Genomic DNA, 15,343 nt, shown 5'->3' on the forward strand with positions numbered 1-15,343 from the left:
AAAACAGAGCTACAATGTGGGCAAGAGAGGAATATTGTCAATATATATCACTATACAATTACTGTTATAGTTTCAGGAGTTAAAAAATACAAGACCTTATATATCACCGGCCAGAGAAAACCCTTTTGTGCAAGTGTCAACTAATTGTCTCTTAACTTAGAAAATGCAATGCCTGTCTTATCACAGATGCGAGGTGCTGAGACGGCTGCTTTTCTATCACGGATAGTTTATGGTGTCATGTAGGACAGTTTGCTTTCCCTTACACTTATAAAGGAGGAACTGTTTCTCTCTACACTAAAAACATCAGGCTTATATCTCAGGACGCATTGTTAATACTAAGTTATCACTTACAATATCATTGTTAATGATAAGGTCTTATTTATGAAACTGTTTATTATATCCTAAAATTATTATTTGTGAAATTTAGGATACTGGACAGAGGGCAAATTATATCTCTTCTGTCTCAGTGCTAGGAATAGTCTCTGGCATGTAGTAGGTAATCAGCAGGTATTTGTTGAATGAGTAAATATTTGATTCTTCTATGGGCAAGGTGTTGTTCTAAGTTGGGGATACATCTGTCAAAGACAAACCTAAGTCTGAGACAAAATTAACAAACACTATGTATTCATAAACTCGCAAAAGAACCCATCGGCTGTCACTTTTCTTTCAGCAGAGATTCAAGGGTGTTAGAAGGGACAGTGAGTTTTAGAGTGTCAAAAAGGGAAGGCTAAGACAACCTCTGATTGGTAAGGGTTCTGTGAAGGTGGGATTTTTGGAAGCCAGGATGACTTTCTACAGGTATGTTTGGTGGTCCTTGGTTGGCTGTAAAAAAGCAAGTGAGTAATTTGGGGACATTGTTGAAGTGAATGCTAGGGGCAGAGGGTTTTCTATGGCCAGTCACTTCCCGGAACATCGTGATATTCAAAGAGGCACATTTTTCATGGTCAAACTCTCATGATGGTCCTTAGTGGGAAGCTGCCTGCCACCTGTGTTCTCCCTACCCCCCACCTCTCTCTTTCAAAAAACCCCCCAAAACCAAAAACCATAAAACCCCACAAAAACCAAACAAAACCAAACAAATTCTGTCTCTAAATTGGCAAGAAGCCTCCTAGAAAATCTAAAAGTAAAAATATAAAACAAGATTTTATATTCAAAATAAAAAATGCTACCATCACCCCAAAATCCTAAATGCAATAAAAATAGATGAGTGACATAAATTCAACTGTTCATGAGAATTCATCAGATGTAAGTCAACTTGCATTTTTATATTCAAGCCTTATTTAATCATACACGTGGTTTCAGGGCAAAGATAAAGTTCAATATTTTATTGGAATTTAGGTAAGATCAGTGAAAAATGTACTGAAGAATCAAGAGCATGCTTTCTATATGCGTCACTATGTTTACTGAGCAAAATAACGACCATAAAAAAAAAAAAAAGCCTTCCACACGTTATTTGAAGTTAATTGCAAGGATTCACAACCTTTCTGATGGCTCTGTCTTTATTTATAAATTTATGAAACTGCCGTCAGGGGGACAATATTAGTGACCATGGGAAATTTTGAGAAATTAAATAGACTCTTGGCTTCATGCCCAGAAAAAAAAAAAAATGTCAGCCCTACACAGAAAACCAGGCAAAAGATAAAAAAGATTCCATTATATCTATAACACAATCTTCTTATGGCTTTAGTACAAGTTTCTTCTCTGCTAACAGAAGTCCCTGCAGAAGGTTTAAACAATCTCAACAATTTCATTATGTGAGCGTAGCTAAATCCAATAATGTAAAAGGGTTTAGAGAGCCTTCCCATATGCTCAATTCTATACCCTTTCCTTCTAGGGGAAGTCAAAGAACTTGGCTCTCTGGAAACTGATTCTACTCCGATTGCCCGAGCACAAATCTTGCTTTGTTGACATCAACGCAAGCTCTCCCGAGGACACACAAAGAAGAGAAGAAGCCATTAGAATTTCTCGTGACCCTGCTCCGAGCCAAATCCAGCTTCGCTTAAATGAATGAAAATGCCTTGTTACATGGCCCAAGAAGCCACTTTGTCCATTTGAAAATTAATTAGACCGTAGCTGGATGAACAACCGTAAGACGCTTTCACAATCTTCTTAGATGGATGACCCTGGCTGAGGGCCCAATTTTAACAAGTTTACCCTAAAGCTAAAACATGGCCTTTTGGCTAAGCTAGTGCCTACAATTATAATGCTTTCCTGAGTGGTAGCCAACCACGAGGCACAACCCCAAAAGGAAAGGAACAAGGAAGAGAGTAGCTACAACTTTTATAAGCAATTGTAACAGAAGTTGTTCTTGAAGGAAGTTTTTTGTCTCAAGGAGCCAATTTAGTTACCCATTGCACAGCTGGGCTTGGAGGAAATGTTAAAATCTTATATATGTCATGATCCACTGTGGATTAAGACTCCTTAAGAGTAGAGATTCTGTTGTTCCCTGTAGTACTTAAAGTATAGTGGGACCACATAGATGAACAAGAAGCATAAAACACAGACCTGTATGTAAGTCTGTTTCCCAAAACGTCAGGTGGACAGTGCTCATGTCAGGCTGTAGTTAAGAGAGAAACTTTGGGTGTATAAGACTCTGAGCCACCCCACTCCCAAAGAGACTGATGGCTATTTTTAAAAGTAATCTGTATGTTGCTACAGTTAAGAAGGTTGTTAATAAATATTAGGTTTGACAATATAACTGATGCTAAGTATCTGTAATGTGCAGCTGAAGGCCGAGACAATAGGAGTTGGACCCATTGTGTGGAAAATAACATCATCACAAGAGAGGATCAAAAATAGATTTTGGAAATCTTGCCCAATCTGCAACTTCTTTATCGATAAGAACAAGTCTCAAAAGTTGATTCTGGTTCTCAAAAGTTGATAGCTGATACGGGCAAGGATAGACATCCGTCTCCAATGGACCTGGTTCGTTGGCTGATACTGACCAATTACACTGTTTCTCTGTCTCCACTGGGCTCTTTCAATCTCTTCTACTCATGCTCTCTCTTTCTGGGGCAGACAATGGAGGGTCTTGAGGCATGACTAAGATGACTAAGAAGAGACACCAGTTGGCTTGTGAGGAGAATAGTTCAGGTGTGGAGAGAAGGACAAAGAAAAGAGTTTTAGTTTCTTAGTGTGTAGGAAGATTATAAAAGCCAAAGAAAAATAATGGAGCAGACTACCAGGTATCCTCAAGAATTCCTTCCTCTTGTTCACCTCCCACCAGGAATTTATAAAGTTCAAATGCCGAGGCACCAGCATATAAATATACTTTTTCAGTTTTCCTAACGTAGCTAATTGTTTTAGGACAGCTCTTCCTGCCCTCCTTAACGCCAGATCTTCTTTACGTCCTTGTATGGCCTTAATAGTTACCAACCATCATCCCTCCCAATGCTCCCTGCAAAAGAAAGTAATTAGGTCTGGGCTCTGGAACATCTAACATGGTCAGAAATCTTTTGGTGGGGTGGTAGTATGAGTGTCAGAGAATGGGTGGCTCTGGAAAAGAGGGACATTTCATAGCCCTCCTACTGTTTACATGGAGAGGACTTGTGTAGATTTACATAAATCTGATTCGACAGGTGATTCCTTGAATTGAGTTATGGAAATCACATTGTTTCCTCCTGCGGAGTTACTGGACTTCTCCAGATGAAACCATTCCCAAGTTACATGATAGAACTGGCCAGTTTTATCTAGAACCCTCAGGAGGTCACCGCTGCTAGCAAGGAGAATAACTTGATTTCCTGAAGGCAAGCTGGCTATTGTAGATTTCCAACCCTGCTGTCTATTGTTTCAATGAAGCCTCCCTTAGCTAGGCTCACTTAAGTCAGATTCTGTTCCCGTGCTTTTGGCCAGTAGTTTGAGTGTTTTCACCCACCACCCAAACTAAAATTTTCACAGAACATCCAACAAGTGTCCAAAACATTAGATGGCATCAGGTTCCTATCTGCTGTATTTTCCTCTTCCATCTAGAGGAGAACTGACAGAAGGGATCATTTTGACAAAGTGGATTGACCAACAAAGGACCATGAGGAGGCAGCACAGAGACTCCCAGGCTGATCATATAATAAAGAGGAAAGGGGCACCTGGGTGGCTCAGTTGGTGTTAAGCGTCTGCCTTTGGCTCAGGTCATGATCCCAGGGTTCTGGGATCGAGTCCCAAGTCAGGCTCCCTGCTCAGCAGGCAGTCTGCGGCTCCTTCTCCCTTTGTCCCTCCCCCCTTTCCCCTTGTCTCTCCCCTCCCTTTCCTCCTCCCCCTGCTTGTGCTCTCTCCCCCGACTTCAAATAAATAAAATCTTTTAAAAAAATGGGTATTAAAGAGGGCACGTTCTGCATAGAACAATGAATCATGGAACACTACATCAAAAATTAATGATGTAATGTATGGTGATTAACATAATAAAAACAAAAAATTAAAATAATAAACAGAAAAGTTTCAGAAAGTCTTATCTGACAAATATACAAACGAGACTCATCACAGGCAAATTAAAGTGTTGAATGTAAAAACACAAATCAATAATAGTAATAAATTTGTATTTTCCATGATGCTTTACAGTTTTCAAAGAACTTTCAAGTACGTTCTCACAGCTGAATCTCACGACACACCGCAAGGGAGGGGTTTGGTATTATCATGCTCAGATTGCAGATGCAGAAACTGATTCTCCAAGAAGTGAGGAAATTTAGCCAGAAGAACCAAGCAGAACTGTGCTATGGGCACACACTATAGAGGCAAAGAGACATAGGTTGGAATTTTGGTTCCCACTTTTTATTATCTGAATAGACTGGGGAAAGTTGTTTAATCACTCTATGCTTCAATCTATCTATCTGTAATAGATATCTGGGCCAATGTACAACAGCCAAGCACTGTTCTAAAATACATTAAATAATTATTCTCCCAATAGCCCCATAAAATAGAACCCCCATTTTTCAGATAAGAAAACTGAGGCAGGTAAAGATTAATTAACTCGCTAAAGATAACACAGCTAGGAAGTGGCAGCAGTGGGAATCAGGCTCAGGCAGTGCATCTCATGCCCATGCACCACTGCTGTGCTCTTGTTGGGTAATGTGAAGAGTAAACTGCATCATGAGACTATGCTGTGTTTGGCATAGTGAGAGCTCAATACAACGTAAGCCCTCATTCCTTTTAAAAAAGCTTCTCTTATTTATTGGCTGTCTTTCCTATGGCATGGGGCTCTGCCAGGGGACAGGTGTCAGTTTTGCCCACCATTACAGCCCTAACGCATAGAATAGTGCCTGACCTGAAACAGGGGCCCAGAAGTGATTCGCTAGTGAATGAATGAGTGAATGAGTGAATGAATAGGATTCGTTCGTATTTGGAAGTCTTTTGGAGAGTTGAGGGAGGTGGGGGTCAGAACAGAGCAAGAGCTATTCCCTCTGAACATATTCTTCAAAACTGGCGCGCTTCACAACTCTACAGAAATTACCATTCACATAAAAGTTAAGAGTGTAAGAAAAAGGCGTCTTTGGAAGCAGAGTGAAATATACAATCGAAACTTCAGAGGTCAGCCCCTGAGTCAGGCAGAAAGGTGGCAGAGGGCTGTTTTGGGTATGTACACACTTGCTCGCCTACCAATGCCTCCCTCCCCCCTGCCTCCAGCCTTGCACGCCACCCCCCACCCCAGGCTCCCTTTCCTCGAGTTTAGAATCTGGCTGCTTCCCTGCACACACCTGGCCAGGTTGGGGGCTGAATGGAACCGAAACCTCCCAACTCCTATCTCAGTTTCCTATCATCCTTTGTGACCTTAAATGCCCCCAGAAGGATTCCATAAATGGACTAGGATCCAAATGAAACAACTAGATTGAACTTAAGCAGAGAAGTGAGTGTCCTTTAAATGCCAATAGGCAGTGCCTTTGGCATAACAAAGGAGTTAAAACATAATTAAGATCTGAAGGCTGATTACAGGAATGGGTATGATTATTTTTATTATTTTTCCTCTTTCTATCTTTGTGATAGCATGTGATCAACCTCTGCCATGCTCCGTTGCTTAGTAGCAGACAGTCAGAGTTTTAATTATATACTAAAATAAGCTAAAGAACAGAAAACTGCTTTATGTCTAATACGTATATATCAAGAAAGGCATGTGACAGCATCTAAATTGCTTTAGTGCCTGATAAAGAGTGCCTCCGGTAGGGTTGTCATCAAAAGATCACGAATGGAGTAGGAAAGTATTATTAATAAAGCTGCTACTCTATTTATATGTCCTCCATTGTTTGTGATTCCTTGTTAGAAGCAAGAAATGAATTTTTATCTACCACTAATTTCATCAGTTTTTTTTTCAAGTCAGAAGGAAAAAAAAAAAAACTTTTGTCAATTGCACTGCCAACCCTAGTCCTCCAAATAGAATTCTTTTCACTCCTCCAGATCTGCAATTCCCAAAATATTGTATCTCGCAATAAAAAAAATTAAAGAATTAGCTCATTCATTCTTTCCCACGTTCCACGAAGTTGTGTTCCAGCAGCAAACCCCAGAGGCATTTTCTGCCCTCACAGAGATTAGATATTAAGGGGAGGGGAAGATAATCAATCAGTAAAACAATGAAAAGATAATCACAGACTAAAACAAGGGTTAAAAAGAAGTAGAGTATATTACTTCAAATTAGGTTTAGCTGCAAGGGACAGGAGATTCAAAATCATTTTGCTCAGACCAAGGCTGTGATTCAGCCACAGCAATTTTTTGACATTGGCATCCATTCCAACTGATCCGTGCCTCTTCTCTTTGGTTGGTTCAGGTTAATATGCTGGACACGTTGCTCTATGTGTTGAATAATGGTTGTGGTCTCAAAAGTTTATTTCTCCTTTCACATTAAGGAAGTCTCTTCAAAATGGGTAAGGCAGTTGGGGCGCCTGGGTGGCTCAGTCAGTGAAGCGTCAGACTCTTGATTGTGGCTCCGGTCATGATCTTGGGGTTGTGAGATTGAGCTCCGCATCTGGCTCTGCGCTGGGCGTGGAGCCCGGTTGAGAGTCTCTCTTTCCCTACCCCTCTGCTGCTTCTGTCTCCCTATCTCTCTCTCTCTCTCTCTCCCCATCTTTTTTTTTTTTTAAGATTTTATTTATTTATTTGATAGAGAGAGAGAGAGAGAGAGAGAGAACACAAGCAGGGGGAGTGGGAAAGGGAGAAGCAGGCCTCCCGCTGAGCAAGGAGCCCGATACGGGGCTCGATCCCAGAACCCTGGGATCATGACCCGAGCCGAAGGCAGACGCTTAATGACTGAACCACCCAGGCGCCCCTCTCTCTCCCCATCTTAAAAAAAAAAAAAAAAAAAAAAGGGAGAGAGAGAGAGAATGGGTAAGGCAGCTTCATGAATTCATCAAGGACATAGATTTGTTGTTCACCATTCTAAACACATGGCTTCTATTTCATGGTCCAGGATGATGGTGGCTTGGATTTCAGCCGTTGCAACTATATGAAGGACAAAGGCAAGAAGAGGACTATACCTCTCCCCCCAACCCTTAAAGATGTTTCAGTGTTTCTCCCAATAGCCAGATGTATTCTGGGGCTTTAAGAGAAGCTGGAACATGTAGCTTTCATTCTAGGTGGTCCCCTGCCTGCCTGGACATTGTGTACTAATTTATTACCAGGGAAAAAGAGCAGATAGAGAGACAGGTACCAGATACTGCCACGCAGGGTGATGTGAGAGCCAGTCAGCGATACAGAGGGGGCTGTGTTAAATAGGGTAGTCGAAAGCCTTCTTAGAAAGGAGATAACAAGCTGAAACCTGAAGGATGTAAGTGTGCTCACCATATGACTGTAGGGAGAGGACAACAGGCAGAAATAATGCCTTATTTCAAAATAGATGGACTTATGCTCACAGAGTAATCCTGACCTTGTTTTATAAATAATATTATGTAACTAGTAAGTTTTCCTGGGCTGAATGATAGTCTCTATTCTTCTGTAATTCTTAGTTCTCCAAATTTCAAAGCATGTTACGTTACAGGAATTTTTGAGTTATTGCAACAGCCAACTACTGCCACCCAGTAATTTTGAACCAGGTAGGAAAATAGTTGAGAATGCATTTAGTAACAGGCTATTTGATGTATTATTTAGGGGTGTGTCTCTTGGGGGAGGGGAGTTAGCCAAGCCAGATAAAGTGTGCATCTAGTATGTCTTAGAAACCACCGTGCGTGGTGTAAATAATGCTAGGTTCAGACAAAACTACCTACAAATTAGGGTATTAAATCACAACTCACATTACAATAACATGATTTGGTTTGGTGTTCACTGGAATAGAACTGATCGTATGGAACTAATGTGATGTTTTGTGTGAATGTCACATTAGTTATGCATTTGTTACATGAAATCGTGGGTGCCAGAATGTAATTCATTGGAATAAACAGAAGAGCCTAGTGGCATTAAAGCCTAAAGCTATAAAGGGGAATCTGCCTTCATTAAGCCTTCTCATACTATAATTAAGGTGACATTACATCCAGCGAATTTTCTTAATAAATATCTCACACTGACATCAAACAAAAGAAGAAATCAGTAATACTATTTATTTCTGCAGATTTCATGTGAACAAAGATCATTATAAAGTAAGTGGTTTTTGTCTAAATATATCATGCAATGACAACACATCCCAGTACTGAATAAAGAGATGTTGTGTGGGGATGCATGTGTGTGTATGTGTGTTTCCAGCCTTTCTCTTGACTCTGTTGACCAAAACACAGAAGAGGGGAATTATGGGGATCCTTATTATGCGTTCAGAGGAAGAAGCTCTAAGGATGTGTGTGTTTTTTTAACTGATCAGATTCCCCACATCTATATGTGTCTAGCTAAAAACCTAAGACCTAGCTAGCTATGAGACCAAAAAATCACATCTGTTCTAGAGCTGTTACAATGTGAGCCTTCTTACCTCTGTTAACTCCACTTAAAACAATGTTTGACATGTAGTGGTTGCTCAGAAAGGTTTAAATGAATGAATGGTAACTTTCATTCACAATTTCCATTTACTCAACAGCGAAGTCTCTATCAATGTATTTGATAGAAACACAATATATAATAAAACTGCAAAAGAGGGGCGCCTGGGTGGCTCAGTTGGTTAAGCGACTGCCTTCGGCTCAGGTCATGATCCTGGAGTCCCGGGATCGAGTCCCGCATCGGGCTCCCTGCTCGGCGGGGAGTCTGCTTCTCCCTCTGACCCTCCTCCCTCTCATGCTCTCTGTCTCTCATTCTCTCTGTCTCAAATAAATAAATAAAATCTTAAAAAAAAAAAAACTGCAAAAGAAATAAGAATTGATTATAAAAAATGTCATATAGAATTTTATTGCATATATCCACCTCTCCCCAGAAACCTCAATATGAAACACTGAATATATCTAGTGAACATGGATCGTGGTATACATCTTTAGGTGTGCAAAAAAGGGGAACTTGTTTCATTTTTCTAAAACTAGATTTAATTTCTCCTTTGAAACTACCACTTCCTATTAAGGAGGTGGAAGATTAATCTTTGTCATTTGTGGGTTCCCTTCCTTTTCCGATGTTTTTTTTTTTTAAGATTTTATTTATTTGCAAGAGAGAGAATGAGAGACAGAGAGCATGAGAAGGAGGAGGGTCAGAGGGAGAAGCAGACCCCCAGCCGAGCAGGGAGCCCGATGCGGGACTCGATCCCGGGACTCCAGGATCATGACCTGAGCCGAAGGCAGTCGCTTAACCAACTGAGCCACCCAGGCGCCCCCAATGGGGTTTTGTCTAAGTTTCCTGAGAATATAGAAAAGAGGCTCTGATTTGCAACGACGTGGATGGAACTGGAGGGTATTATGTTGAGTGAAATAAGTCAAACAGAGAAAGACATGTATCATATGATCTCACTGATATGAGGAATTCTTAATCGCAGGAAACAAACTGAGTGTTGTTGGAGTGGGGGGTGGGGTGGGAGGGATGGGGGGACTGGGTGATAGACACTGGGGAGGGCATGTGCTCTGGTAAGCGCTGTGAATTGTGCAAGACTGTTGAATCTCAGATCTGTACCTCTGAAACAAATAATGCAATATATGTTAAGAAACAAAAAAAAAGAAGAAGAAGGTAGCGGGAGGGGAAGAATGAAGCGGGGGAAATCGGAGGGGTAGACGAACCATGAGAGACGATGGACTCTGAAAAACAAACAGGGTTCTAGAGGGGAGGGGGGTGGGAGGATGGGTTAGCCTGGTGGTGGGTATTGAGGAGGGCACATTCTGCATGGAGCACTGGGTGTTGTGCACAGACAATGAATCATGGAACACTTCATCTAAAACTAATGTTGTAATGTATGGGGATTAACATAAGAATAAAAAAAAAAAAGTAAAAAAGAAAAAAAAGAAAAAAAAAAAAAAGAAAAAAAAAGAAAAGAGGCTCTGGGTGAAGCAAAGCACCATGTCCTCCATGGTATTCTCTCTGGTCCTTGGCGATGGTCTCATGTGGGTGAGTGATGAGTCTTTTCTCATCCTCCTCTGCAAGGTCCTTCCCTGATTGGTTGTTTCCTTCTTCAGTTCCACGTCTTTCTAGTGGGTGATGCTGTCTAAGGTCCCATCCCACCTCAATACTGCAATCATCATGTTTTCCTCCAGAACACTGCTTCTTCTCCAGGAGCTCACCTGAGAAGACTTTCATGTCCTCTCTGCTCTTGGATCCCATAAAACTACTTGTGATTTTTGCCGTCTCCATAGCCCTTCACCAAAGTAACAATGCACAGGACCTGTCTTACTGCTACTACCCATACCTCTACTCTCATTACTCTCCCTCTGACCCCCTAACCAGAGAATCTTTATATCCAAATATTTGTCCTATGCAGTGATACTCTTTTCTATTTTCCTATGAAGAGCCTCCTCGGCTCTCCCCTTTCTGAAGAAACATTCCTTTTCTGAGTCCCTAAGCATGGAACCGTTGAGCTTCAGCAAGTTGTGGGTAGACTAAGGAGGAAGTTATAGTATTGAGGGAAAGTTTGGCTAGCATTCCAAAAAAATTATTCCACTCAGTGAGTATTCTGTAGGTAGATGAGCTGGAGCAAAGAAAGGAGGAGGGAGGCAGGGTTGGGTAGTGAGCAGGAACAGGAAACGCTGTCTGAGCTATGGAGGGACCAAGTGAAGGTTGCCAGAGGGATGTTCTAGAGCCCAAATCCTACGGGTTGGGATTAGTCAAGGGGACACAGCAACCAGGGAAGACTAGGGACCACTCACCAGAACTTGAGTAACAAGTTCCAAACAGAGCCAAACTTATAGGAGGAAAGTTTTAAAAAAGAAAACAAGACCTCAGATCCTTGGCACCTGCATCCAGAGTGGCATCCATGCCCCCTTCCCTGGAATCAGAGAAAACCTGGGATTGCTAGATCAGCCGAGTAGCAGAAGTAACACTTTCTGACTTCTGAGGCCAGGTCACAAAGAGCCATGCTGTTTCTGTCTGGGTTTGTTTTTTTTTTTTTTTTTTTTCCTGAACATTTGCTCTGGGGTTGCTCCTTCTCAGAAACAAGCCACCATGCTGGGAGAAACCCAAGCCACGTGGAAAGGCCATGTGTGGGCACTTTGGTTAATGGTCGTCCCAGCTGAGCCAAGCTTTTTGAGTCACACAGCCCAGGCGCCAGACTTGTGAGCAAAGGAGACTCCAAGTGATCCTAGCCCTCGGCCATTGAATCACCACCGGTCCCTGGACTCTTCCCAGCTGAGACCCCAGACATCACAGAGCAGAGAAAACATAGGCCATCCCAGCTACGTCCTGTCCAGATTCCTGACCTACAGAATCTGTAGCCCAGCCCAACAAAATGGTTTTTGTTTGCCGCCACAATTTTGGGCTGTTTTTTTGTTTGTTTGTTTTGTTTTGTTTAATGCAGCAATAGATAAATGGAACAGTCCGGAACCAGAAAGAAGAAGACCAGAAAAGTAGTGAGCTGGCTGGAACTGCCCATTGCTAGAATGGAAGGCCCATCCAAGAAAAAAACAAAAAACAAAAAAACAAAAAAACATCAGCCTCCATGGCAGAGTAGAAGCTAACATTTGCTGAATATCAGTCCATGGCAGGCATAGATGCTTTGATATATACTGACTCAGTGACCCCCACACTGTGTGATGTAAGGAATATCATTTACTGACATTTTACACACAAGGAAAAAGAGGCAAACAGAGGTTAGGTATCTTGCCCCAAGTGACAAGGCTCCAAGTGGAGGACATTGTATTCAAACCAGTCTGTCTCCAGCAACCATGATCTTAATCATGCTAGAGAGCCTGGTATATGGGACGGAACTTGTGTGGGTCCTGCACAAAAATCTGCAAACCCAGAGAAGGTTGTTCTATTAGCACTTTTGATTTACAAGAAAAACAACTACTGTCCTTTTTCCTCAAGAAACTGTATTGAAAAGATAAGAAAATCCAAGTTTGACATCTCAAACCATTTCAATCACTGAGACCAAAAGCAGGTTGGGCTTTACAGCCACTAGGATATGCTGGCTAATAAGAATTGCTTTTTTATGGAGAAAAGACAACTCTGGCTTCAAAGAAAACATGTGGTATAAACACAACTGGAGAGAAAATAACAACAACCGTCCAGTGTGGAAAGACATGTATTTTACATTTTCTCTCAGCCTTCACCTCAGCCCTCTGCAATGGGCACTTTTAGCCCCATCATCTAGATGAGGAAACTGAGACTCAGAAAGCTGAAAGTACTTGTCCAAGAACAAATCACATACCCCATAGCCTTGTAAAAGGATGAGAAATAATGCATTTCTAGCCCTCTTTTCTTGCAGTGAATCACAGCCCACAGACCACGTGTTTGTAAGAGTTTCAACACCTCTTCTATGATTGTCAATTTTGTGCAGTGTGCGTGCGTGTGTGTGTGTGTTTGTGTGTAACACACTATGCTCAGCAGTTCCTCATCTCAAACTGGATGTGATTAAAGTTCAGCTGACAACCAAAGAAACAGTCAAGGCTGTTATCCAGCCTTTTATAACAATCCCTATAAACAGATAAAATCTGCCTGCAGGTTTCGCTAACCGAGGTAAGATTACATTTGCCAAGTTTGTTTCGCTTCTTGCTATTACAAAAGAGCAACTCCATCTCATGAGCTTCATCTTGGAAACACACAAAATCCTTACATAGCTTTTAAATTCTATTCAATGATTCTCATCTAAGCTACAAAGGGGAATTTAATTTGTTTTTTGCTTAAGCAGGAAAAAAAAAAAAGAGAAAAAAACTCATTGATTTAGATGATTTGAGTAGGAAGGCCAGGAGGAGAGGGTGAAAATCCTCAAGTAATGTCATTGAAGAAAAGAATGAAGAAGGAAAAACAGGAGGACATGGAAGAGAAAGAGAGAACATGTCTTCCTTTGAATTGTAGAGCATACAGTATATAGTATCTGAGAGTATAACTAAACTGTACGATCTCAAAATATAGACTTGAAATAAGTTTCTATCTTGTCCACACAGCAGTCCAGAGGCTGGTGGAGCAGCTCTGCCATAGTCATCAGGGCATCTACTCCTTCCAAGGAATGGAGGGCTACTCACATCTGATTATCCGGAATGGAATGACCTGGTCCCACTGAGTCGCAAGGAAGGCTGGAAAGAAAGGAAGCCAGCAGTGTGGCTAGGAGCTGAGCTAAAGTTCAGAACATTATATTACTAAAAGGAAGAAGAGACAACAGATATTGAGGGACAATGATCAGTTTATGCCATAGTCCAGGGGTCGGGAAACTGTGGCCCAAATCTGGCCCACTACCTGTTCCCAAATAGCCTGTAAGCTAAGATGGCTTTTACAGATGACTATTTATAATGAATTTGATGCTAAAGAACACTAACTTTGAATCCCAATTAAGCAAAATTGTTATTCCCTCCCAAAAAGGGATTTCATTCTTCCCATGAGTAAAACTGTGTTGCAAAAATTATACTTGATTATCATTATTTATACCTTGAAACTCATTCATGTAAAATCCATGGAAATTTGTTTTTTCCCTTCTCATTCACGTACCAATATCATATCCTTGATTTTTCCTGTTGGCCCACAAAGCCTGTGGGATTCACTACCTGGTTCCTTAGAGAAGAATTCGCTGACCACTGTCATCGTCTGAGCTGAACTAATTTAGTGAAACTCTTGCAAAGTGTGGAGAGAAGAACGGCCTGTGAGAGGTGTAGGAACCCAGAAGCCCGTGATCCCAGTCTGGCCTGGGTTTCTAATCACAGTAAAATGTCTTTAACCAAGTCACAAATTGGCAACTTCTGTTAGCTAAAGACCGGTGGGAAATAGGAAAGTAGGAGAAAACAGTCTCTGCACAGCCACAGTGAAAGCCGGAAAGATGATGCACTGCATGTAAGAATGCCCTGATCTTCATCCGTGGCGCATCTCCCCCATACAAGACACAATTCTATTAACTGTCAATGATTTGACTGGGTTAGCAGTTCTCCCAAACCCATGGTAGGGCTGCAGCAACACACTGGAAGGGGTTGGGGAGGAAAGAGGACAGGGTAAGAGCACTGTCTCTAGGGCCCTTAATACGGGGACCACAACCCCCATTCTAGCTCTGAAGCCCCCAAGGGCACCGCTGTCTTACAGCTCAGTGAAATAAGGACCTTACAGATGACCCTGTGCCATCAAGCTCAGGTAAAATTATCTTCATGATATTCTGTCTCAAAAGGCAGGGAATAATACACTTGAGAAAGTCTATCATCAAAATTTGGACCATTTAAAGATACAAGTTACATTATTTAATTCATATGGAACTTGTACTCTCCCAAGAACTCATGGGAATAGGATGTGATGATGTCCTTGTAAACATATTTCTAGTCTTAGCAAACACATTCTTTCAACCTAGTACTTTTTTCCAATTTTATTTATGTTTCATGTTATTTAAAAAAAAAAAAGATTGCATACTTATTGATAATAAATTGCCAGTACTTTTCCACCGATCGCAAATATGATTATTTTATATACAAGTGACAGGAAACCAGCTCATTGGTTTAAAGAAAGGAGGAGGAGGTGGAGGAGAAGGTGGGGAAAGATAGATCAGGAGGGGGAGGAAGAGAAGTAGAACAAACAGGCTCTGAAGGAAATAAACAAGATGGCGTATTAAAAAATACAAATAGAACTTCCTTTCTGAAAGGTGGTCAGTGCCCTCTTCTCTGAAGAGGTGATATTTAACCTGAGCCCTAAATGATAAAGAGTCCAGTGGTGGAAGAGCAAGAGGTAGGCACCCACAGACGGAAAGGACAAGTGAACAAGGGCCATAGGAGGACCACCTTCCCAGCTTTCAGGGCTGTCCCTTTCCCCTCCAGACGGACAGAGGCCACCTGGCTCAATGGGTGGAAACATGATGAGGCATGACCTATCAGTCTGTTCCATGCCCCTGGCAACAGGTATGGGTCCTGGAATAAGCACA

General features: G+C 41.6%; 1 long non-coding RNA gene across 2 annotated transcripts in view; it reads right to left on the reverse strand.

The window, feature by feature from the left end:
- LOC123833635 (uncharacterized) overlaps positions 1–15,343 on the reverse strand; it is a 36,586-nt gene that overhangs the window by 16,411 nt on the left and 4,832 nt on the right. The window lies entirely within an intron of this gene.

This window comes from Mirounga angustirostris, unplaced genomic scaffold, assembly GCF_029215605.1.
Source record: "Mirounga angustirostris isolate CCGP_5_RB_7025 unplaced genomic scaffold, mMirAng1.0.hap1 SCAF_1, whole genome shotgun sequence".
Classification (NCBI taxonomy): Eukaryota; Metazoa; Chordata; class Mammalia; order Carnivora; family Phocidae; genus Mirounga; species Mirounga angustirostris.